The sequence below is a fragment of the Coturnix japonica genome, chromosome 7 (assembly GCF_054131305.1).
Source record: "Coturnix japonica strain WE chromosome 7, WE-NBRP24, whole genome shotgun sequence".
NCBI classification, from domain to species: Eukaryota; Metazoa; Chordata; class Aves; order Galliformes; family Phasianidae; genus Coturnix; species Coturnix japonica.
In genome coordinates, this window is record NC_140669.1 from 26,606,362 (window position 1) to 26,629,509 (window position 23,148).

At 43.0% G+C, this 23,148-nt stretch overlaps 1 long non-coding RNA gene across 4 annotated transcripts in view; it reads right to left on the minus strand.

Annotated features, from left to right (window-relative positions):
- Positions 1 to 23,148, minus strand: part of LOC116653688 (uncharacterized) — a 42,492-nt gene that overhangs the window by 19,196 nt on the left and 148 nt on the right. Inside the window, exons 2-3 of one of the 4 annotated variants that reach the window (XR_014948373.1) lie at positions 22,694 to 22,779; positions 21,508 to 21,749 (exon numbers count right to left, since the gene is read on the minus strand). This is a non-coding gene — a long non-coding RNA (uncharacterized LOC116653688). Of the gene's footprint in view, positions 1 to 15,023; positions 15,132 to 21,507; positions 21,750 to 22,693; positions 22,780 to 23,148 lie in introns of those variants that run through there. The other 3 variants (XR_014948372.1, XR_014948371.1, XR_014948374.1) reach the window with 3 other exon arrangements.

Here is a 23,148-nt window from a genome sequence, read left to right on the forward strand (position 1 = left end):
GTTCTGCCCATCACTTTAAGAAAACCTTACTTCTAATTATGGTGAAAATCATATTCACAGTAACAGAAAGCTAAGCAAACAGAAAACCATGTGATCTATTCAGCAATAATGGTATGTGTAGAAAGTGATCACATCTCCTCTCTTTCCAGATCCCTAACCTTAACTCTTGAGGAAGAAAAGAAACCAAACAAACTAGTTTGGCTCTACAAAAGCTTAGAGCAAGAAGCTCTGGGTTTTGTGCTGTTTTTATAACTGGTAAACTCACTGCAAGGAAGATTCCCTCGTGTCTGCCTTACTGGAAAAGCAACTCTACCTTCACCCTTAACTCCAGTTGCTCCATGACCACCAGTTCTCTGAAACAGCAACAAAAAAGGTCCTGGAAAAAACAGCCCTATTCATTACAGCTCAAAAGAATAAATGGAGTCTTTTTTTGCATACATATTTATGCATACTTAAAATAAATACACAGAAACAATTTCATATGGGGATTAAAACATAGATATATTAGGGGGGAAAAAAGTGCCACTTCTTTTAAGAACACCTGTTCCTAACCCCTAGCACCAGGTAAACTCCACCTAAGCAAACACTCATACCACTGACGATGTACCTTATATAAAACCATTCTCCCTCATAAATGCCATTTCCCAGCTAAGCTGTTAGGATCACAGTAAGAACTCCTGATTTTTCTTCTCACTGTTTGAGTGAGCCAGCCCTCTATGCTTTGGCTCAAAGATACGTGATGGAAACTGGCTGCTCATACCCAGTGTTTATCATTCAGAAAAGACACAGGAAACCCTTTTAGGAAAGCCAAGGTGCAAGTACTTGGGAAACTCCAGGTCAGATGTTCTTATACGTTCCTTAAGTGCCAAAAACAAAGTTTCAGGTAGAAGAGGTATTTGATTGACAAACCGCATGCAAGATTTAGGAAAATTAATTATCCAGCATTAGTTTTAAGGCCTTTGTGAATACAAAAACATGGGAATTTGTGTAGCACGTAAGTAATTTCTGGTATTTAAATTTTCTGGCAACTCCTAAAAATGTCTTTAATAATCGAGATTTTTTATGCGCTTTGGCTTTTTTCTCTTCTCCACAGAGGGCTGAAAGGCCCTGAGAGATTTTTCTGTGTTCTCTTCCTCCTAATTAATTAGATTTAAATAAAATACATCAGAAAAACAAAAAGCAAAACCCAGCTCTTCCCAGAATTATTTCTGCAAAACTGCAATCAGGCTCTTAGATGTGGAGCCACCTAACAACAGAAAACAGGCTAAGAGGGCAGGGAGATATTTCATATGATTTTATAGAAAACTGGATCCAGGCGTTCCAACTGGGCCTAGTCTCACACCAGAAAGCCACAATCCATGGTTCATGTCAACCAAAAATGCAAGGAAGTCAAGTTTACATTTGGGACATGCTGGGTTTTTGTCTGCTGCTTCACTGATACATTATGGACATTAGGCACAAAATCACAACACTTCAATGAAGACTAAGCAACAAAGCAAACCAATGTATTGATGACTACATAGTCAATTCATATACGAATATTAAATGTGTTTTTCCTCTTTAGACCTCTCATTTTCACTTGGGATTCATCAAGGGGCAGCGCATATTGGGTATTCAGATAAATTTCAGCATCTAATGGTTTTGCAGCTGAAGACACGCATAAAAGGATGGAAAGCACAGCACTTTACTGAAATAAGACCCTGTGAGCACTGAGGATTTATTTTTAATATTTCTAACGCATTAAGTCTATGCTACGAGACATTTATGTAACTCTTCTTTGTTTAGTACCACCTCCACCGGACCGTAAGTACAGAAGTACTTGCAGCTCCCTGAAACAAGCTCTCCTGCAGAAGCTGTCCTGAACTCACTATGGAGCCTGTATAACCTTCCCAACTGTTCAAAGAAAGAAAGACTTGACCTCATCATACCCGTGTCTCAATGTAAATTACTTTTTGATCAGAATTTGACTCCTTCAACTTCTCATTGATCTTTTTCCCAAAAAAGCAACCTAACAAATGAACAAATGAAGCGCGTTGGATAGTATTTCCTTTACTTTCAAACTCATCTTCAGCCCTGTCCATTAGTGATCCCAGTTGCCAACACACATCACAATTTGCCTAATGGTGTAAGTGAACCGATCTGAAGCTTACTAGCACCTGCTTCTGTCAACAGCGGTTCACACCAGCTACCTGTGTATTTCACTGCCATTAGCTTATGCCTAAGCTAATTGTCACTGGAGGTGCTGAGCTATGCCCAGCTACTATGGACTTCTACTGAAAACAGCAGTCACCTCTGCTGACTCCTCCTTTGGAAACTCTCCTTGCCGAGCAATGAAAATGAAGCCTCCCCCCAGCTGATGGTCTCAGACTGGAGTATCATAGAGAGAATCTCACACTCAACTAAATTTCCATTATTTTTCTCCTCATTCTGGAAAATAATTGTATTTTCTTCTGCATGAAAAAATATATTGCCAGTATTACCTCTCCCATCTAAGCTGAAGACAACTTCCCTACCTTGACTTTGCTGGAGGCCCTGCTCCTCCTCCTGAACACAGCACTCCCTGCAAAGAGCTCACTGCTTTCACAGCAGCTGCATTCTCCAAGTCAGCCCTGACATCCCACAGCTTCTTCCCAGGCTGCGGAACACCCCTCATTTCAGCCAACCTGTTGTGATTAGAGCTTATTACTGCTGACTGATTTACTCTGTGATTTTTATTCCTATGCTATCAAGGAAGTGTCAATTTTAATAAAGCACTTCTAGGATGCAACTCTTCTCACTGCTCAACATCTTCAGTCTCGTGCTCAACACTACCCCTTTCAGCTACACCTGCTGACTCCCCACAAAGTCTAAGATCTCTCCATACATCACGCCCCTAAAGCTTACAGCCACTTTCACCTCTTTTCTAAGCACCTTATACTCCAGATGATCTCAGAACTCAAACAAATTGTTTATTTAAATGTATTTTACTTTTCAGCTATTTTGCACTGGGGATACGTGCAGGCAGCGCTCCCTTTTCTCTTTTTTTTTGAGCCAGGCTCACTTATGAGATTCAAGCAGTACGAGGAAATCTTTTCATGAGACTGATCTGAATTTTGATTATCTAATAAAAGGCAGAACGGGAGACAAAATTGGTTTGATTTGATTTATAGTCTCTGAACCATGCTGCAAATGTAGCTCTCATTTTACACTCTCAAACCGGTTCCAATTTATTCCCGTGTGTTGTTTATGCAGATACATTTACCGAATAGTTTATCAAGTGATTTTCAGATTGGACTTGCTGCTTAGAGTTATTTTACATAAATTGATCACCAACTACCAGTTTGTTAACCTGTTTAGCACACACGCTCCAAGGGGATAAAAAAAAAAACAACAGTCACAGTATTATTTCTGCTCCATCAGGTCATCACAGAAGACATCATACTGGCAGAAGAGGAGCTAAGAGCAAACACTGAAATTCAGAAAGATAATTCTTAGTAATAACCAAGGCACTATTGCTCAGTTGGGGAGATTTGCTTCAGTAACCCAGGCACAGCAGATCTTATGTTATAAGAAAGCTGAAATCAACATCAAGAGTACCTGTGCTAGACACTGCACAGGAACTACCTGTTCCTCAGATAACAGCATCTCTGTTTGCAGAACACTGGATGTGGAAGTATCAGATGATTTGATATCCAAGGGCTGTCCCCAAGTGCCAGGGGACACCAAGCCCACTTGGCACGTTCCACGGATCAGAACTAAAGTCCAAAGGAGAAAAGACACGACCCAACCCTGACACCAAGAATGGGCTCTTCTTATGATGCTTCTCCAAGCTCAAGACAGTCCACAGAAAAATTCTGAGAGCAAAGCAGAAACCTTCTTAAAACCAGCATTCTAAGAGCAATGCTTTAATTACTCAAATTGTAAGAAATATAGAAGGCAAAATACTATAGAGGTAACTATAAGAAATATCAGCTTCTAACCTTGTAATATAGAGTAAGGAATATTACCATAATAAGCTCTGAGGAGATACAATGAAAACTATTACAGCCCCAGGAAAGACACATAAAGATGAGCATAACAATTACCTGCCTGGCAGAGAAAAAGGGAGAAAGGTACATAATTTAGAGTACTGCTGTTACTGGCTTTAAGGCAGATATATAATGAAGAGTATTGCAGTTACCTAGTTCTAGCAGAGATATAATGGCAATCATTAGTTATCTAGCTGCAAGGAGGACGCGTAATGTGCAGTATTACTGTTACCAGTCCCTAAAAGAGAGTAAGAAAGAGGGGAAGAGAGAGAGGATGAGGAAACTAGACTGCTACTGAACTCCGGAAGGCAGAAATTATGGTAAGATTTGCCAATGCCCATAGCTGTACTTTATGGCTACTCATTCACTGAGCAAGAGGCTGGGGAGAGCAGAAAGCAGTCTGACTAATGCGGTATAAGGCCAGGCTTCCAGCTGGCTGGAGCTGATAATATTCGCTCACATTTGTTGCAGCCATACCAACTTCAGGCCTGCAGAGAAAGTAGGGATGGGGAGACAGGCTGCCCCATGAGACACAAGCACCACAGTCCTACCAGAGTTAAGCATGGACCACGAGGGCTTCCTGAAATACCCCATCAGACAGCCTGATGGTGAGGTGGCAGCAGCAAGAAGCATCGCTTCTCTGTGCACTCTTGGAATCAGGCAGGAGGTCCTGGGCCAGAGCAAGGGATGCCAACAAAGACAGACTACAGAAAATAGAACCATGATCTTTGAGAACTCTAAGCTGTGAAATGGAGAGATGCAGTATATCTTTGCTTTGCAGAGAGACAGACACCTGCAGCTTTCTGTGGCCTTTGATGTCCTGCTCTTCTCCACATGGAAGAACCCTACCCACACTAATACCAGGCCAAAGGGACAATGTCAATTTAAAAAACAAACAAAACAAACAAAAAACAACAACAAAAACACATTTTACAAATCAAGAGGTAGAAGAAGTTAATAACATAGGGGGGGAAAAAAAAAACAACTCAAGTAAGACTGCATGAACTTCCTCCTAACAGATTCTAATGGCGCAGCCAGTAAGTAGCCCACCACTCTGTTTGCCACAGCGCTCCTGTTTCTCCTCATACTCACTCTTCAAATTTAATTACTAAGAGTTTAATAACTGCCAGGGCTCAAGGACAACTCAAGCAGTCAGCTTTAATGTTAGCTCACTGAGTGCAAAGTCAGGTCTCTAAATAAGTTCTAGGTCAAGGAAAGCAAGAGAAACTTCTGTGCAAGTCAAACTAATTATTTTAATACTGTTATGACCACTATTTACTATTAATCAGGTAGAAATTATTTCAGATGTGTAACTGTATCTTGTGGAGAGTTATGTGTGTTGTTCCAAGTAGAAAGACACTCTGGAAACCCAACTGATGCTCATGTACGGCACAGCTGCTCCAATCAAACTACTTCTGCAACACCAGCCTCAGACAGGAGGCAAGGAGAAACGGGGACGAAGGGGGAACAACAAGGAGCAGGGTGACAGATGGGGAGGGAGCACTTGATTATTTTAAGCTGTTCTCAGAGTAATCAGCACTGACAGCATTGGAAAGAAGGGTTTCCATTCTTCTTCTAATAACTCAGTTCAAACTTGTGTCCTCCCAAGGAGCAGAACGTATCACCTGGAGCCAGCACCCCACGGAACATCTGTCACCAGTGCCTCTGCTCTTTCCTCCAACAACACCCCTTCTGAGCATTTATACTGAACATTAATAAGCAGTGCCATCATCACCAGAGCGTAGCTACTCCTTGCCACATCAGAAACCAGAGCCTTAGGTTCAATCCCACTGTAATCACACATATAGATGTGGCCTCTAGACCTCTGTGCCAGAATAGGGACCTGCAGTCATCCCTCCAAGGAGGCAAAACAGATTCAGCTTACATCCCTGTGCTGCACTGTACGCAACTCCCACCAAGCGGAGTGAAACTGGAGGTGAGAGCCATCTGCTTCTCCCCGAGGAGGAGAGCCAGACACAAGAGCTCAGACTAACTCATAACTGACCTCAGTTTTCACCCAAAAGCCTGCCATTACACAGATCAGTAATTTTTCTTTTAACACGTGCTACTGAGAGACCCGTTAACGACCTGCTCTCTTCCTTGCAACTAGCAGCCTTGGCTATGGAACGGGATTCCTGGTGTGCAGAGTATCAGAATATGACAACATTTCCTTTCGTTCCAGTACAGACTGAAAACAAAATACATACAAAAATTAAGAGTTTCAGGGTAACATACAACGGCATTTCAGTACTTGTGTGCGCACTCTATAATATACGTGGCCATTACTTGAACATTTTAGCTGAATAAAATGACACGCTATTGAAATAATTCTTTTCAAAACATTTTTTTGGCAACTAATACTTAAATATTTCAATCATCGCTACATTGCATCTCCCTGCAGAGCTGAAAATAAACATGCATCAATTCTATTATGCTGTGACATAAAATAATGAGCAACTATCTAACAAACCTAAGAAAACTCAAAACAAGTTTCCAAGAGTTCTGGTTCAGCTCCCAACCACCCATCAGCAGAACCTTAGTAAAAACTTTACTTGTGCATGTCTTAAATTTAAAGCAGAGCCTAAGGACAGCAGATGGGCCAAGTCAATGCTCAGCTCCCGGTAAACAAACGCTCCCTCCATTACCAGCATAAGCTATTCAATATCAGCTGCTTAGCTTTGCTTTGGAGGCAACTGAATTACTTCATACACAAATGCTCCTTCTGCATCTTTGTTTTCATTTATTTCCTGCTTGGTACCACAAACAGCAATACTGAAAACTTGTGCATGACAAGACAACCAAATGAGATATTTGGTGCAATAGTTAATTTACACTCTGTAAGCCTCCCCTACAAATTCTATTAACTGTTCTTCCTACTTTGCTGATGCTTTTTTTTTTTTTTTTTCTTCTTGAGAGCACAGCCCAAGAAGAATCTCCCTGGTGACTGCCATGCTTTACATCCCAGCCCCATGCACATAGGCAAACCCCACAATGAAGGCAGGAGTATACTGTTTTATTTTGAAAGGTGCCAGCTACTACTTAGCAAACCATACTGCAGAACAGGCAGAAGAAATAGGTCAGAGGAGAATGCTGGATCTATGATTCAAGAGCATAAAAGGTAATAAACTTCTTTTTGGCTTCTTTTGAAAGAAATATGGCTAGAAGAGAGATGATCATACTCTGCTTTTGTCCCAGGCAGGAGGGAGATGCTGAGATATAGCAGCATTTAGGACACCCCAGCGGGCAGCAGGTTTCCAGGCAGAGGCTGTCAGCCTGGGGAGGTTGGGCAAGGAGCTCCAGTGAAACAAATCCCACCTGGGTGCCCTGGCTGGGAGGGGAACTCAGCAACAGCACTGATCTTTCCTTTGAAAAGCCTTTGAAATTACTTGAAAGAAAGCAACAAAAGGCAAACTCCCTGGAAAAAAAAAAAAAGTCACTTGTCCACCTGCACCCCATGCTCCCTCTACTGTGTGTGTAGCCAGCAGTTTAATTACTTCTGCTTCATACCCTTTTCTTCTTTACTTAGGCTGCACTGGAAATTCAGGCACATTACAGACAGCTCCCTCAGAGAACTACTTGAACCAAGATTCAAATGGTAATACTTCAAACCTGTGAGCAATCACTGCTGGCCTCATCATGGTGTATTCAGCATTCCAATGCCTTATATTGCTTTTTAGTTGAAAACACAATCCTCTGGATTTCTGCTGTATTTTTGTCAAAGATTGAGGTCGAATCCCCACACAGTGCATCACATCCTGCTGTCCCGAGGGCTAACAAGGATCTAACTGCGACACACAGAGTTTTCCCAGAAGAGAGGATTGACACCTGGTTGAAAAGGGCCAGAAGAACACACGTGAAAATAGCCTGGGAAGGATCAAGGGTCTCAGCCAGGAGAGGCTGGATATTCCCTATCCCTGGACCACACTTGGTCCATCTGATGAGCACAAAAACTTGTATCAAGAGGTTCTTTGACCACTCCCACACATAAATACTCATTGCAAGTAAAAATCACAGCTTCTACAAAAAAGTTTTCAGTTAATATTATGCTATTAGTCACAGCCAAGTTGTGGGAAACACAAGCATCTCAACAGAAGTGGGTGACTCCCAGAGGAAGAGAATGTGGGGATGGGGTCCTTGCGTGCATAAGGAACAATCTCCATAACCTGATGAAATGCTGGCAATGGATTGATACCATTAAAGCAGAGACAACCAGCACTCATGGTCATATGATCACCTACTTGTTTGTCCACATACAGTGCTATGAATTCCGCAGTCTTCCTGCCTCTTGGAAACAGATACACTTTCATTATTTATACTTCCGCATCAAGCGCATTACTGTCTTCTCATCAAAGTTTGTCAGCAGATGTTTCAAAGGTTCCTTATCCAAGACAAAGTACATCGTAGTTCAAGGGGATACAAAAGCAGTACAAAAATCCTCTATTAAGTAACCAGACAGAAAACCAACATATGCCTCCTACAGATTAGCTTGATTTTCTTATGCTTTTTAACTCTTTAAGGACAGCACCCTGAAGCTTTATGTCATTCATTACACTAAAATAAGAACCAAAGGCCCCTTTCAAAGAAAACTCTTTGAAAGACAGCTTGCTGCAGGCATGTTTCCCTGAACCATTCTGTTCTTCTACCTAGAGACATCTTCCTCATAGAAGAAAGAACTAAGATGTATATGGCTATGATATAACAGGAGTTTTTATTGACTGCCTGTCTCTACATCCACAAGAACCCTGCCAGAGTACATAGAGAGCAACAGTAATGCAGTCACACAGTGCGCAAACAGCCCTTAAATAAATGATTTAGGAAGGAGTAACACACGCTTAATAGATGTTTTAATAAATGTTTAATCAATTGTTACAAACCAGGAGACTGCTTAAAGCCATTTAATTCTCAGAGCTGCTGAATGGAGGACAAGAGGGAACAGTGTACTGTAAATATCAGTTTTCAGGGGCAACATTGCTCATCAACCAGTGCCTTCCAAGCCATGTGGTCAACGCCTGTTGCCTTTGGAAAGAGCACTGCAACACAAATACATCTCTTATACGCAATTTCTGGTAGCCTCGAGGGTGCAAATCTCGTTACTCATATAGAAGGAAGAGCATTAGCTCTGGGCCTGTTAATTCTGCCATCCAACACAGGCTAAGTAGCCCCTTACTACTCTGTGCCATTGCCAGTTTTGTCTGTCATTTGTGAGAGAATCGCAAGACTATCTACAGGAAAGGAATGTGTTCACTTCCTGATGCACGGCCTTCACTTAAATCCCATTTCCCTCCCAACAGAAGCTGACAGATAAGGAAAGGGGCATCCTGAGTGCCAAGCACATCCGAAGCCAAGACAGTACCCTAAAAATTGGAGAGACAACACTGCTTGTGGGGGTAATTTACCACTGAGTACACAAGCAATTCCAAGCTGTCTGGCATGGTGCACAGAAATACACCTGAGCTGGCTTCAAAGGCTAATCCCACAGCACAGAGGAAGCGGTCAGGCTGAGGAGGCTGCTCAGCTGTCAGCAGCAAATGTTCCATACATGATGACTGGCTTGATGAATTCCTTGGGGTAGAGGTTTTTTTCCATACCAAGAAAGCTAGATTCGCCCACAGACACAACCCTTATAAAGTTGCTGCACTACACACTGAAGCTGAGACAGAGAAAGGCTCAGATGTAAGCTTGGTGAGTAACACAGGTCTGAAAGTGAAACAGGCTGAAAAATATGAATAACATGAAAACTTTGGAGAAATTCACGGTTGTTTCTGGGGAACATCACATTATTCGGCTATTTAGAAACAAAGTGCTTCGAAAGCACGTTATGCTAGTCAGAGGATACTAGTTCAAAAGTAAGATTCTCATTTCGCACACTGACAGATGCAACATTTCATTAGCTAGGCTCCTCAGTTTTAAGCAGAGATGTTCAAAGCTGCCATCAAGAGCCCATCTTCCACTTCCTTTACAACAAACAGAATGTGGCCATCTGAGTTTACAGCAGGCTTTGAGCCTTTCCTTCTTGAAAACTTGCCTGCCTTTGAGGCAGCACTTTGCACTGTGTCCCAGAGAGACTATTTTCCAGTCCCAAAGTAAATGAGGACTTCTGCAGGAGCTCTAGTCTCCAGCAATTAGCATGGCAGTCATCCTCACAAGGCAAGAGGACAGCACTGGTACAGACAGGACAGCTGGCACCAGGGAACGGCACACATTTCACCTGCTGACAAGTTGACAGGAGCAGGGTTCATTTTCACCCCAGGACAGCCAGGAGTATGGCATGGACTGCCATAGAGGACAGCCAGAAAGCAGAAGGGTTTGGCCTCAAAAACCTGCTTTTCCAGCAAAGAGAGTTGGCCACTGGGTTGCTTTGAGAATTGAAACACATTACCACTACAGAACACACAAACTAAAAAAAAAAGAAAAAATAAAGAAGAAGATGGGCATGCGTTATCATCACTGTCAATGATAAACAAAATATTAAATTCCACTGAAGAATCATGTTAATTCTGATGACTGTCACAGCACTTATATCCTGAACGTAAGTCCACACAAGGGCTGAACAGCAGCTCCATGCAGGCAGCCTAAGCTTCCCATGCACACAGCAAGGCCTGACCCCTGCGACTAGAGAACACTGTGCCAATGCTTGCTGGCATAAATAAAACAAGCAGCACGCTGATCTGTCGGCTCTCTACTCGGGACAAAATACCACCCCAAGACACCCATTTTTATATTGCTAGTCACCTGACCATAGCATTTCTAGCATTACAAGCATCAAGCCAGACACTTAACAGCATTTTCCCCCAGACTGAAAGTCAAAGCAGTGTACTTCCTAAAATCTCCAGCAGGACCCTGCCTGCCTTCACCCAGGCTGAGCTGAGCTTTTCACATATTTTTTAAAAGGATTTAAACACACAGATCTATGGAAGCTACAAGAATCACTGTGAGACAGCATGGAACTGAATAGGGATTCATCTAGGAAAGTTTGGAAGTCTTTTTAGACTGCAATCCATGCTGCTCAGCTCCATACTGCAGCTAACACTACTATGATGAAGGGGGTTTCTGTTTTGTTTTTAATAACATTGACCAATTCTATAGATGCTGTTTCCCAGTGAGCTCGGTACACGCTTTAAGTAGGTCAGTTTTTAGTTCCAGGCCTCCAGCCCTTTCTTTCCATTTAAGGAAAAAAGATCATTTTCTCATATGCAGTAACATTGAAAGCAATATTTTTTAAGCTTCCAGGGAATGAAACCAGAAGTGGGACAAGGCTTCTTAAAAGAAGGCCCCCCCAAAAAAAACAGTGGCTAAGTTGTAACACTCCAGGGGCCCATGAGCAAACTGGTCAGTTTTCCTCAAAGAAGGAAAACAACAACAAAAAACAAGACAAAAAAACCCAAAAAACAGAAAACAAAAACAGATCAGTTTTTAGCATTTCTGTTTTCTAAATAGCTCAATTTTGCTACAAGCTGGGATTCCTAACAACCATTCTCTGCCATGCAGCCACCTGATTCCCCCAAGCCCTCCAGCCCCCTGTCAGAGCCACGCACTCCTGTGAGGGGTCTCACCCTCAGCCCCCCAGTTCCCCACTGTTGCAGCACCCTGAGCCTATGCCCATCGTTCTGTGAGCAGCTCAAAGATAGTTCCTGCTACGAGAGCTGCACGGATAACAAGAAAAATGATGGAGAGGAACACAGAGGAGTAAAAAAGCTACAGCAGAACCCCCTCACCCAGTAGAGAAAGCAGAGCTATCTCCATCATTACTTTGCTATTACCAGCACACGCCGCAGGGCTGAGGACCGGCACAAACCTGCAAGTGACAGACACATTGATAAGAGTTCTCATGGTGCACCAGCAGACACAGAGCTTATTGCTTCTGCCACATCAAGCCAGCGCTGGCCTCGATAGCGCTTCTAAGAGAATATTCTCGCTTTCCATAGCTGCTATAATCACCCTACAGATCAGATGGCAGAGGGCTGAAGAATACTAAGCATCACTAAATAAAGCAATCAGGAAAAATACAGAGCAAATGGGACAGGCTGATAGCGGGGTTTCTAGTCAGTCAGGTTACAGTTAAACATCAGGCAGCAACAGTCATTTTTCTTTTTCCCGCTAATACACTGTGGGCTAGCAGCACAGCTCATGGAGAAGCACACCAATGTGCTCTGGCTGCTCCCCCCTCAGGCAAGGGGCTTCACTGGAACAGGACCAAGCTCTGCATCTTCAGTCCACCACCCTGCCGAGCAATGGAAAGGCTCTGCACAGAGACCCACTTATTGCTTTTTGCAAGGACTGCCCCTAACCCTGCTCAGTTCCCACACAGACCACCACAAACTGGCGGGCCTTTTTCCAACAAGCAAGCCCAATGTTTGCAAATCACTACAACACACAGTGAGGTAAAGCATGTCAATCACAAAGCAAGTTCACAAGAACATACAGAATTTCCATGGTTATTTCTTTATAAACCCTCCCCACTAGGCTTACAGACTTACACCTAGTATTAATGCTAAACCCAAGAGATATGCTGACTGAAATAACACTGGACACTTCTTTTCAAGCTTGAAACCACAAAGAAAGGCTACAAGTGTCCACTAAGGCCACTTGTTAGCTGCAAGCTCCCTGCAGACAGATTTTTCTCCTCAAAACAGTTTCAATCCAGACAGCTCTGAGCAAATTCAAGTGCAATTTCCTGCAGCTGTTACCTTGGGCAGAGCACAGGGCACTCAGCCCGCAAACAGAGCAGGGCTCCCTGGTCTGCATTAGCAAGCACTGGTTCCCCTTTTAAGATTCAGATGACATTATGAGTGGGTTTAGGTACCCAGCAGCTATCAATTAGAATATCACGGTCTTTCTTACTGTTCCCTGAGAGTGATTTATAAAAACATCACCCAGGCAGGAAAAACAAGCAGCTTCAGGTGTGTCGTAACAGCCCTGCTTGCCCACATTGGACCAGAGTACTTAAAGGCTTGGATAAATGGGATTTATTACATTGAAATGTTTAAACGTAACCTGTGTTTTACCTAACATGTGCTGCTGGATAGGGAGTAGCTCTTTTTCTCTTATCCTCCTTTTATTACTGCGAGATGTGAAGTTCTCACTTCATGAAGGTTTACAATTTTGCAGCAAAATGGTGTTTGAGAGGTTTATTAGTGAAAGCTGAATTCAAAGAATCAAACGCTTACGACTGTCACTGCCTTTGTTCTTTGTTGCTCTTTGAAGATACCAGATTTTTAATAACATTCCTCCACGTATCCTACTCCAGTAGCAGACAAACTACTCTGACAGCTAGACAGCAATGACAGCGTTCAGTGAGCAGAAAGCTGTATTTTTAGAGCCACAAGACAGAAAACTGAGCTATATAGATTATGAACTGTTATTAATCTGCAGAACAAGGCATGAGAGTCAGGTACTGTATTGATTATCAGTTACTGAACCTAGATAAACACTACCCAGACCCAAACCACAGTAGCTACTATGAATCCTGTGAGATTTTAGGTTGCCTAAAAATCACCGAAACTTACCTTGCTACTTAGAATTCATTTTTTTCCATGCATTTTGAGGCCCTCATTCAAGAAGCTTTCCAACTCAAAGAAGCTTTAAAATAATGAACCTGAAGGGACACACTGAATACACCATTTGATAATTCAGTCCCTTGACGGAGTCCTTTCTACTACAGACAAATTGAGTAAAGCCAAAGGTTTGACCACCCTGAAATACTACGTATGTTTCAATATCTAATTTTATGGGCATTGCACTAAACCAGTTTCATATCTTCTTCTGTTAAAAATACTGCCTTTCTTCCAGCCAGTAACCCAGAACAGACATACAGCAAATCAGACTCTGTGCAGGCACAAACACATTACATGACTGGACCAACTCACACATCTGAACACATACAAGCATGTTTTCCTTCAAAAAAATAAAACTTCAGCCCACACCAATTCTCGCATCTCCTGGGATATGCTCATCTTCACAACAAAGTACAGCCAGAACAGCGAGCACTCCTACTGTTCACATGGGCCCATCTCTCCCAAAGCTGTAACCCAAAGCTAACAGTGCAGCACTTCTTCCTAAGTGCCACAGCTTGCTCGTAGAAGTCAGAAGACCAAACTCAAAAACAAACTTCAAACATCAATTGGTGACATATGCCCAGACAGCAGTAACCCTCCTATATGGGATAAATGTTTGGAAGCTGCTGGAAAACTCAGCTTTCTGCTTGAAGTGTTCATTTCCTCTCTTCCTAAAAGGCAGCTTACAGTACAAGAGCCTGAGTCAGCACGAGTGGGGAAACGTAGCTGCAAAGCTGCAGGACTCACCTGAAGGAACACCCCAGCTGAGGTCAGAGACAAGGTCCCAGACTGCAGCACCCACTTTTAGTGTCTACTCCTAAGCCTTTGCCTCTCACAAAGCCCCCTCCAGCTACCTATCTGACTATCATACTTGATTTTCATGCTCGTCTTTAGCAACCTCTGTGAGCATTGCTGTGTTGCAGGAACTGAACTTTTTTTTTTTCCAGGAACCATTTCAGTCCCAGCTGGATGCAGCATCACTCAGATTCTGCAGCCTGGAGCCAGCAAGAAAAGGGTTTGGACCAGAGTGTTCCACTCACAACTTCCCTCAAAGTCACACTTCCAGCATACCCCGCAGCTCTGACAGGTACCTTTGGTCTGTCCCAGCCCACAATCTCTCACTTTCCATCCCCGTAACATCTGAGCTAGTGGGATCTGAAGCTCAGCTTAGCATTAAGTACCTCAAATCCACTGAATAGAAAGGAAATCCTTTGGCACTTAAATCAGTTGATCTCTCTGGTACATCAGAAACTAGAGTCAACAGCTTTCAAAAGCCCAGAGCATGATATTGCACACTGAGGTTCTAGTATCAGATCAGATCCCCATGACTTGTCATCGACCCCACAGTTTCTATGTTTGTTCCCAACATTTTGAATGCTTCTACTTCAGGAAATCCTGACTAGGCCTTTCAGCCTCCCATAGCAATAATGTTCAACTCAAGTAACCACTTAATTTCACTCACCTCCAAATCATTTCCACGAGATGCTGCTCAGTTGTTGACCTCCGTTTTATCAATGATATTCATCCTCAATTCACAAATGGAAGGAGGAACAAAAACAGAGAAGACTATATTAAAAACACACATGAAGAACACATTTAGCCAGGATTTTCTACCAAGTCATCTCTAGGGTTAAGGAACCAACTCCTCTATCTGTACTATACCGAGTCCTTCTGCACACGTTACTCCGAGATAGTTGCTCCCTTCTATTTAATCTTTGGTTAAGTGCTAAAATTATATTCTCTCCTGTTTTTTCATCCCATAAAAACAGACTACTTGCTTTTGCAACAGTTTTAATGTCACAAGAAATAAACAGACAATAAGGTTACCGATCTCCGTGAGAAATGAAAGCACTAATGATAGCTTTCCTTCTCAAAACCCTCTTGTTTCCTCCATTTGCACTCCACAACTGCGACTGCTCCCTAAGGGGCAGCCAAACTGTTTATTGCGCTTGTTAAATAACACTCATACTCTTATTTAACTTCTTTCTTTTAAACAACCAAGTTAGCATTCCTAAAAAACACTGGAAGCTGAAGTGGTCTCCTAAGCTCGTTTTGCTGAGGAAAGCGTAAGTAAGTGCTTATAACACAGTATTTGCTGTAGCAGTAGTCTCTACAGACTGCCCTTCTGCTATGGACTTTTAAAGGGTACCATCCATATGTATGTTTCTAAACACATATGTATGTTTCTAAACACAACCGCTGATTTCAAATACTACTTTGGAGGCAACAAATCTTACACACTGCACAGTAAGGTTTGTCTTTTTGATTTCTTAAGTGTTTAAATACGTGATGGAAAACATTTCAAGAATTGCTTTCAAGACACTTTTAAACTGAATTCATTAATTAGATTAGAAATGGAAATCAACAGGCAGAACAATAGAAGCTTTAAGAAACTCAAACTCCCTTTTTGTAGTATCAGAACAGCGCAGATCCCTCAAAGAGGCAATTCCCTGAAATCCATAGCTCTGCACAGACAACTGAACCATTTCTGTGGCTGAAAAGGAGCTGCTTTTTCCCCTCTTTCACTTACCATCATCACTCATTCTTGCCATCACTTCCCTATTTAGAACACTATCTATGAATATCTGAAAACCATTAAGTTAACAGGTTTCAGCGCCAAGTTTGTTCACTAGGGACACAACAACTCTTCAGGATATTCCACAAACAACCACCATGCATACTATGATCTGGGGGAGGCTACCATCAGCCCAACTCCACCGGTCCTCGGTCAGGCCAATGGGGGTCACGGGTCAGCGGCCCACAGCAGCACAGGACACTGGCCTGCGTCCAGTGCATGGGGTGCCCCAGCAGTGTCAGCTCTGCCCAGTCCTTTACCATGGTTTAAAAAGAGGAAGCAGAGTTCATCTTCCTAGGCACCTCTTTGTCATCTTCTCTGGGTGGGAAGGAATAGGAAACACTGCTTTTATTTTACTAAAAGAATGCAGCTTGTTAGGAGCTTAGAAATCTTAAAAGCCTTTTGAGAAGAGATGCTTTTTAAGAGGAATCTTTCAAAACAGATAATGGGCTGTTATTAAAATTACATCTCACTACCTGAAAAGGACTCAAAATCAGATGGACTACCCAGAAAATTTACTTCCATGATGCAGGAGCAACACTGCCTACCTGAAAAGGGAACCATCTCTCTAATAAACAACAAGACAGGTACAATGAAGAAGGCACACATCTTCCATAGTCTCCTTTCCCTGACGGTCAGGAGAGGCTCAAAGCAAGCTGCACGACCACTCCCTTCCAGTTCTAGGTCACGCAGGGATGTCTTCTGGTGGCAGAAAGCTGCTCTTGAGCTAATGGTGCCTACTGCTGATGCTACTAGCTGATTTTCATAAAGGATTGGCCTCTGGCCTTTAGAGCAACTGGAGCCAAATGGCACAGCAGAAATGAGGGAGATGCGAGGATTGAACTGCGTGAGTCTGAGAAAAACTAGGGGTAAAGAAAAGAGACAGCACCACTAAGCCCGAGGCACTGCTGATTTGAAAGGTCTGACAGAATCAGTACGTCAATTTCCCTGGGTGAAAAGCATCCTACAGACTTCAGAAATTTTTATCAGCCACAGCGCAGCATAAAAATAAGCATAAATGCATCTTTGTTATTGCCTTCTGCCTAGTGCTCAGCTAGCAATCCCCAAGCCACAACCTTTGCCACTCTCCATCAACACAGCAGAGAGAAAGAGCAGAAAACTGGATTGCAGCTGCTGCAAGCCAACGCACTCTGCTGAGGCCAAGCATCCTCACAGCAGCTAGAAATGCTGGGGATGGAGGAGGGCTGAGCAAGCAACATGTGTCACAGGCTGGGAGATTTAAGAACCAGAGAAGATAGACCAACTGCAAGTTTCTGGAAGTAGGGTGAGGGGTGGGTGCTGTGTGACACCTGAGATTCAAGTCTTCACCCATGTTCAGGAAGACGAGACATCCAGTGGTATGATAAATTCTACACTAAAGCCTCATACAGCTGTTATCTCCCATCCTTGCATTGCTTTATTTCGCAGGGAACAAACGAAAAGGTGAATAAAACTGTAGTTTGATCGCATCAGTTTGAAGGTCGAGTTCCTGCACCACCCGCAATCAGCCATAAGAAACAGAATGGGACTTTTCCAACACAATGTCAAATGTTGGCTTTTCCCACCTCAAATATCAAACAGTCACAGTGTTCAGTTTGCTTGATCACTATCCAGAAGCTGACATTCACAAGTATTTACAACACTTCAGTTTATTAGCAAAGACCTCGTTTCTACTGTTTCTTTCACAGGGTCACCCAAGTTTAGGAAAAATCAAACATTTCTCCTTCCTTTGTTTCACACATCAGCCCTAATAAGGATCAAAGAACAAACAGCGGGGAACAACGAATTCTCTTTGCTAGCAGGGGATTTGCATTACAGTTCTTAAAACTGTGGACAGAAGCAGTTAGTGGAAGCATGCTAATGCCAGGTAGTCACTTAGTTAGATTTTTCTTTTTTCCTTAAATGAAAACCAATATCAAAACTCAAAGCAACAAGATCACAGAGAAAAATACTGATCTTCCACTCCTGAAAGATGTAGCTGCTGGAAAACACACTGAAAATATACAAAGTGAAGTGAGATTCTCCACGGATAGGGCTGTGATGCTCACAAATCTCATCACACCCCCCCTGTCCAGAACTTCTCCTCACTCACAAGCCACGCTGCGCAGTCCAGGACCTACTGAGCACTTGCCAGAAGACTCCCAGCACACAAGGAATTTAATTCGGTGATCCACACAGCTCTCACCCACAGGCAAGGTTTAGTTTGTGCAACCTGAAAAGCAGTCACTCAGTTTCCCACCTGCTAGCTACATTTGAGCCAGCCTCTTAATACGTCCCCTAGTGCATCTCTTCAGCTGAGCACAGCAAGGTCCTCAAGCTTTACCTCTTGAGCACTATGCAGAGGTTCAGTTACACTGGAATACCTCCTGAATGCATGAAGAAATTGCTGGGACACACTGCCAGGGACTACAGCTGCTCAAGGAGCATGTCAGATCCAACTTGCAACAGTACTACAGATAATGAAGTGAACAAGGAATGACTTAAATTTTCTTTAAGCATTTCAGTCTCTAGAACACCAAAAGAAACCAACAAAGCACATTTCATAAGTCATGCATTTTGGGACGTGAGCTCCAAGTCTATTTTGGAGACTGCTTTTCTTGCAGATGCCATACCATAAGAATTCATGTGTAATGCCTATCTTAAAAAAAAATTGTTGGAATAACTGTGAACAGGAGAACGAGGGGGATGCAGAGAGCATTACACCAGAGCAGCGCTGCAGCAGGATTCCCTGTGGCTGAGCAGCAACAGGGCTATGAGAGGGACATCTGAGAAGTCCCTTGTATGAGCAGGGACAGAAAAGTCCTTTACAAGTGATTGGAAGAGAAACCTTAGTTCTGAAGGACGTACAAAGAGCTGCATTTAATAGGAACACAGAAAAGGGTGCTCCTGTTAAAAAGTATAAGATATGCATAATGAACAACAAAATCAATAACAAGGTTACTCCAGTTACCACAGTCTCAAGGCAATAGTTATTTAAGTACGTGTGAAACACACCAAGATTATTTCATTGATATAGCGCTTGTTAAGTAATTCAATTACTACGCACAAGCCTACATCAAACAGCTACACGTTCCAAAGATATCCTTGGCATACCTCCCAAAACTGAACCTTCATGCATCTTTCATATGGCCAATATGATTAAATTTATGTGTACACGTAGCAGAACAAGCACTTTAAGTAACGGGACATTTCCATTTCTTTTTTTTTTTTTTTTAGTTTAAGAAAAAAAATAAAGGACCTAACAACAGAAAAAGGAAGCGTGGAATGAAAAGAGAAAAGTGCAGGCATCAGAACATACCAAGCACTGATGGTAATGAGGAATGATCCAAGGCCTGCAACTGAGCACGGATATCCTCCCCCTGCACTACCGTAAGTTTTGTGTCCCACCTGCACCTATGAGAATCCCATCACACACAGCCCCTGCACAAGCACCAAGATGCAGAATGAAGGCTCCAGTTACAACTCGCTTCTTCTAAACGTCAGTCCAGTGCATCTCATCATCTGCGTCTTCTTTCTGTACCGAGGTCGATTCTGGCAAGGACACTAGACTCCCATCCAGCTGTAGCAAGCTGCGATCTATTTGATACATCCATTATTTTAACAACATTATATTTAGGCATTTAGAACTGAATGGCCACGTCCTCCTCCAAATTCCTCTCAGCTGGATTATACAGCCTTAAACACCAGCCTTTAGTCCACTAATCTGTGGACCTGAAGCTTTTATTCAAAGAAATCAGCGTTCTCTTTAGGCCTTATTTTCTATTGTCTCCCCACCCTCAATAAAGCAAAGGGTGAGCAGAGATTTAACAATAATGAATATACTCATGTAACACTCATAAAACCCCCTGATTTTAAAGGACACACTTGACAAAAATGGTGAGAGTGCTCATAAATGTTACCACCTACTACACATTTGCAAATTAATACAAGTAAAAACTCGACCACATAGATGAAATAGATTCACATGCACGTTCCCCATTAAGCAGATGACTTCTTCATTAACGTCTGTGACTATGGAAGATAATAGCCTTTGTTTCTCAGCATTCACATGCACTAAAGGCAATACAGGAGCTGAAGCACTGAGACCACCTTTCCCTCTGCCTGCTTTGTGGAAATCCCTGCTCTAAACACGGCAGGAGCAACAGGACTGAGCTCCATGGTCAGGGAAGCACCAGCCACATGCACGTGGATGCCCTTGCTGTTCTGCTCATTGTCATGAGAGCTCACAAAGGCTCCCACTTCCTTCATTGGTCTGCCTAAACCAGATCTGTCTCAAAAGGAAAAAAAATAAAATAATAATAAAATAAAAAAATCAATAGTTACACCAGGACTTCCAAACTATCCATTTAATTCCATCAGTTTGTGGTGACCTGCCTAAGAGCCACTGCTAGTCTAGGGAACAGACTAGATGCATTCTCCTTTCTCATTATATTTTGCAGGGGTCCTGGACAATATTAGATGCAGTGTTTTGGAGTCACACTCCAGCATTTGTCTGTGCAATGTTCTCCTCCAGGCAAATCTACTGTGCATTGTAAAGGCAGCAGTGCAAGGCTTTGAAATGCCAGGCCCACAGAGCACCGCTGTGACACAAAACAAACACTGATGGAGCCAGCACACACCAGCTCCTCCACAGCTAAGTAAAAGAAATGCTGCAGAGAAAGCTCCTGCAGGGAAATCTTCCTTACAAAGGAACTTTCTTCCTTCACTGAGTTGTTCTTTAGCCTTAATCATGAAGGCTGCCCCTCCAAAGTATCCTGAAGCGCTGCCACTTTTGCTAGTGATCATTCTGCTAACTGTACCAAAATCTGACTTCTAAGCTTGCAAGCCAAGGTATCTGACAGCACCGACTCCTATCAGGTAACATCAAGACAGCGCCTCTTGTCAGAAAGTTGAAGCACTCCCCCTCAGAGCTCTCCTACATTCTCCAGGCTTGGTGCGTCCCTGCACTAAAGACACGGGGAAGATATTGCTGGGAAGAGCAAAGAATCCAGATTGCCATTGCATCATAACTTCAATTAAGGAAATAGAGTAAAATGAACCCTTTGTAGATCAATATATCTTACAGATCTATATTGCTCTACCCTGTAGAATGGGTATAAATCCTTAATAAGTAAAATCCTACCAACTATTCCTGGTCACCTCTTGAGCCTTCCTAGTCTGTAACAAAGACCCCTATGAGATTAACACAGGCTACCCATACAGCATTTACACGTCTAGAACATGTTGTTAGACAATTACTGCAAAATTTATTTCACCTTATATTCAGCCTTCTATATTAAAAACCTGGCCTTTGGGGCATTTTTGTCTCCAGCTTTTTAAGTGCAGAGTTTTCTCTTGCATTGCTATTCCAGTTACTACAAAGGCAATAATCAGTTCATAGTAGGGCTCACAAAAAAAAAAACAAACCCAGGGTCACCTTTGCTTTTTGCTTTGCAAGGGTGCAGTTCCAACTGTACACACCTTACCTCCAAAGGAGTTCAAAGACATTGTAGAAAATGCAACAGATGGAACCGTGCAGCAGTTAAGACTTGCACCTTCTGTCACTTTCCCAGAGCAAAAGCTACGCTAGTAGCCCAAACTTTCAAAGCACTGCAGGCCGAATGATGATCAAATCTGAGAGAGAAGAGGAATGCTCTAACTTACCAAGTGAGGTATGGGGCAATGCTACCTTCAAACCTTTTAGTACTGCAAGTAACCAGTTACAAACCCACCATAGTTCACTGTATAGCCCAGTGAACAGAGCACCGCAAGGAGATCACTTGGAATGGCTGCTTCCTCTCTTGTGCCCGCTGTCTGCACAGCCTGCGGTTGTCTCGGGGTAGTAGGCCCTGCCTCCTACTGTACATTTATGTACAGCCCTGTATCAAGGGGCAGGGGTCTGGGCTAACGATGCACATACACAATAAACTGTGCTGGATCCCACCAAACCTTTCAGCAGAGGCAAGAACATCCCTAGTCATCTGAGACCATCTCTGCATCCATATTTTTCACTGGAAAACCACCACAGAAGAAAGTGACTCCAAGAAACACAAAGCACTTAAAGGTGACAAATCAGTCATTTCAGCCCATCTCTCAACAGGCACCCCTAATGCTAGTCTTCGTAAGACCCAGTCAGGCTGAAGGCGTCCTCCCCAACCCTCTTCCTCCAGCAGCAGATGAGAGAACAAATGCCTCAAGCCAGGAAAAAATAAATATTTCAACTATGTTAACCTACATCCTCAAGCAAACAACTTTTTCAGGCTCTAGCCTCCCCGTACAGAACCACTTATGCCAAGGAATGCCAGTTGAAAGAGCACACCCTCTCCATCCTCACCCCATTCGGTACTTCCTGTGCCCTAAAGTTTTCACAGAGCTGAGCTGCAAAAAGATACATGAAAATCACCCCTCAAGATGGATGCAAAGGTGTGTTACTTGTGTTTCGCTGTGACTTTTGTACTGTAGTGCCCCAACCTGGCCTGCAGTATGCTAAAACTTTTCTAGGGTACTGCCACTGCTGCACCAGCAGCAAACAATCATTTGATCATTCCCTGGTTAACTAACCAAGAATGATGACTTACCCAACTCGAGTTATCTTCTTCTGGACCTTGCATCTTTGTATCATGTCTCAGTCTGGAACCCAGGGCCTTTGTTGCATCCTGGAACACTAAGGAGAGAAAATGCAGAGGCAGCCTTGGGCAATAGCCTGCAGAGAAACAGTCATGCCAACTATAAGACAGGCGCTCAGCTGCTTTGCTTGTTGACCCTTCCGTTAAGTCAGGTTTTACAACTGGTACTATTAGCTATAGAGCGTTGAACATATGTTTCAAGCACCACACTGAGACCCCCTGTGCTCTGCAATCGCTGCTGTTTTGGTGGCGCAAACCTCAGCAGCTAGATGCCAACTAGCTAATGGTTTGCACATGATGCTCAGTTGTTGCCATGACAGGACTGTCTGAGCCTGCTAACTGGGTGGTTAGGTTCCCAGAGACATAAATATGCTTCAGCAAAGCCTTAAAGCAAGAAGAGATTGCTC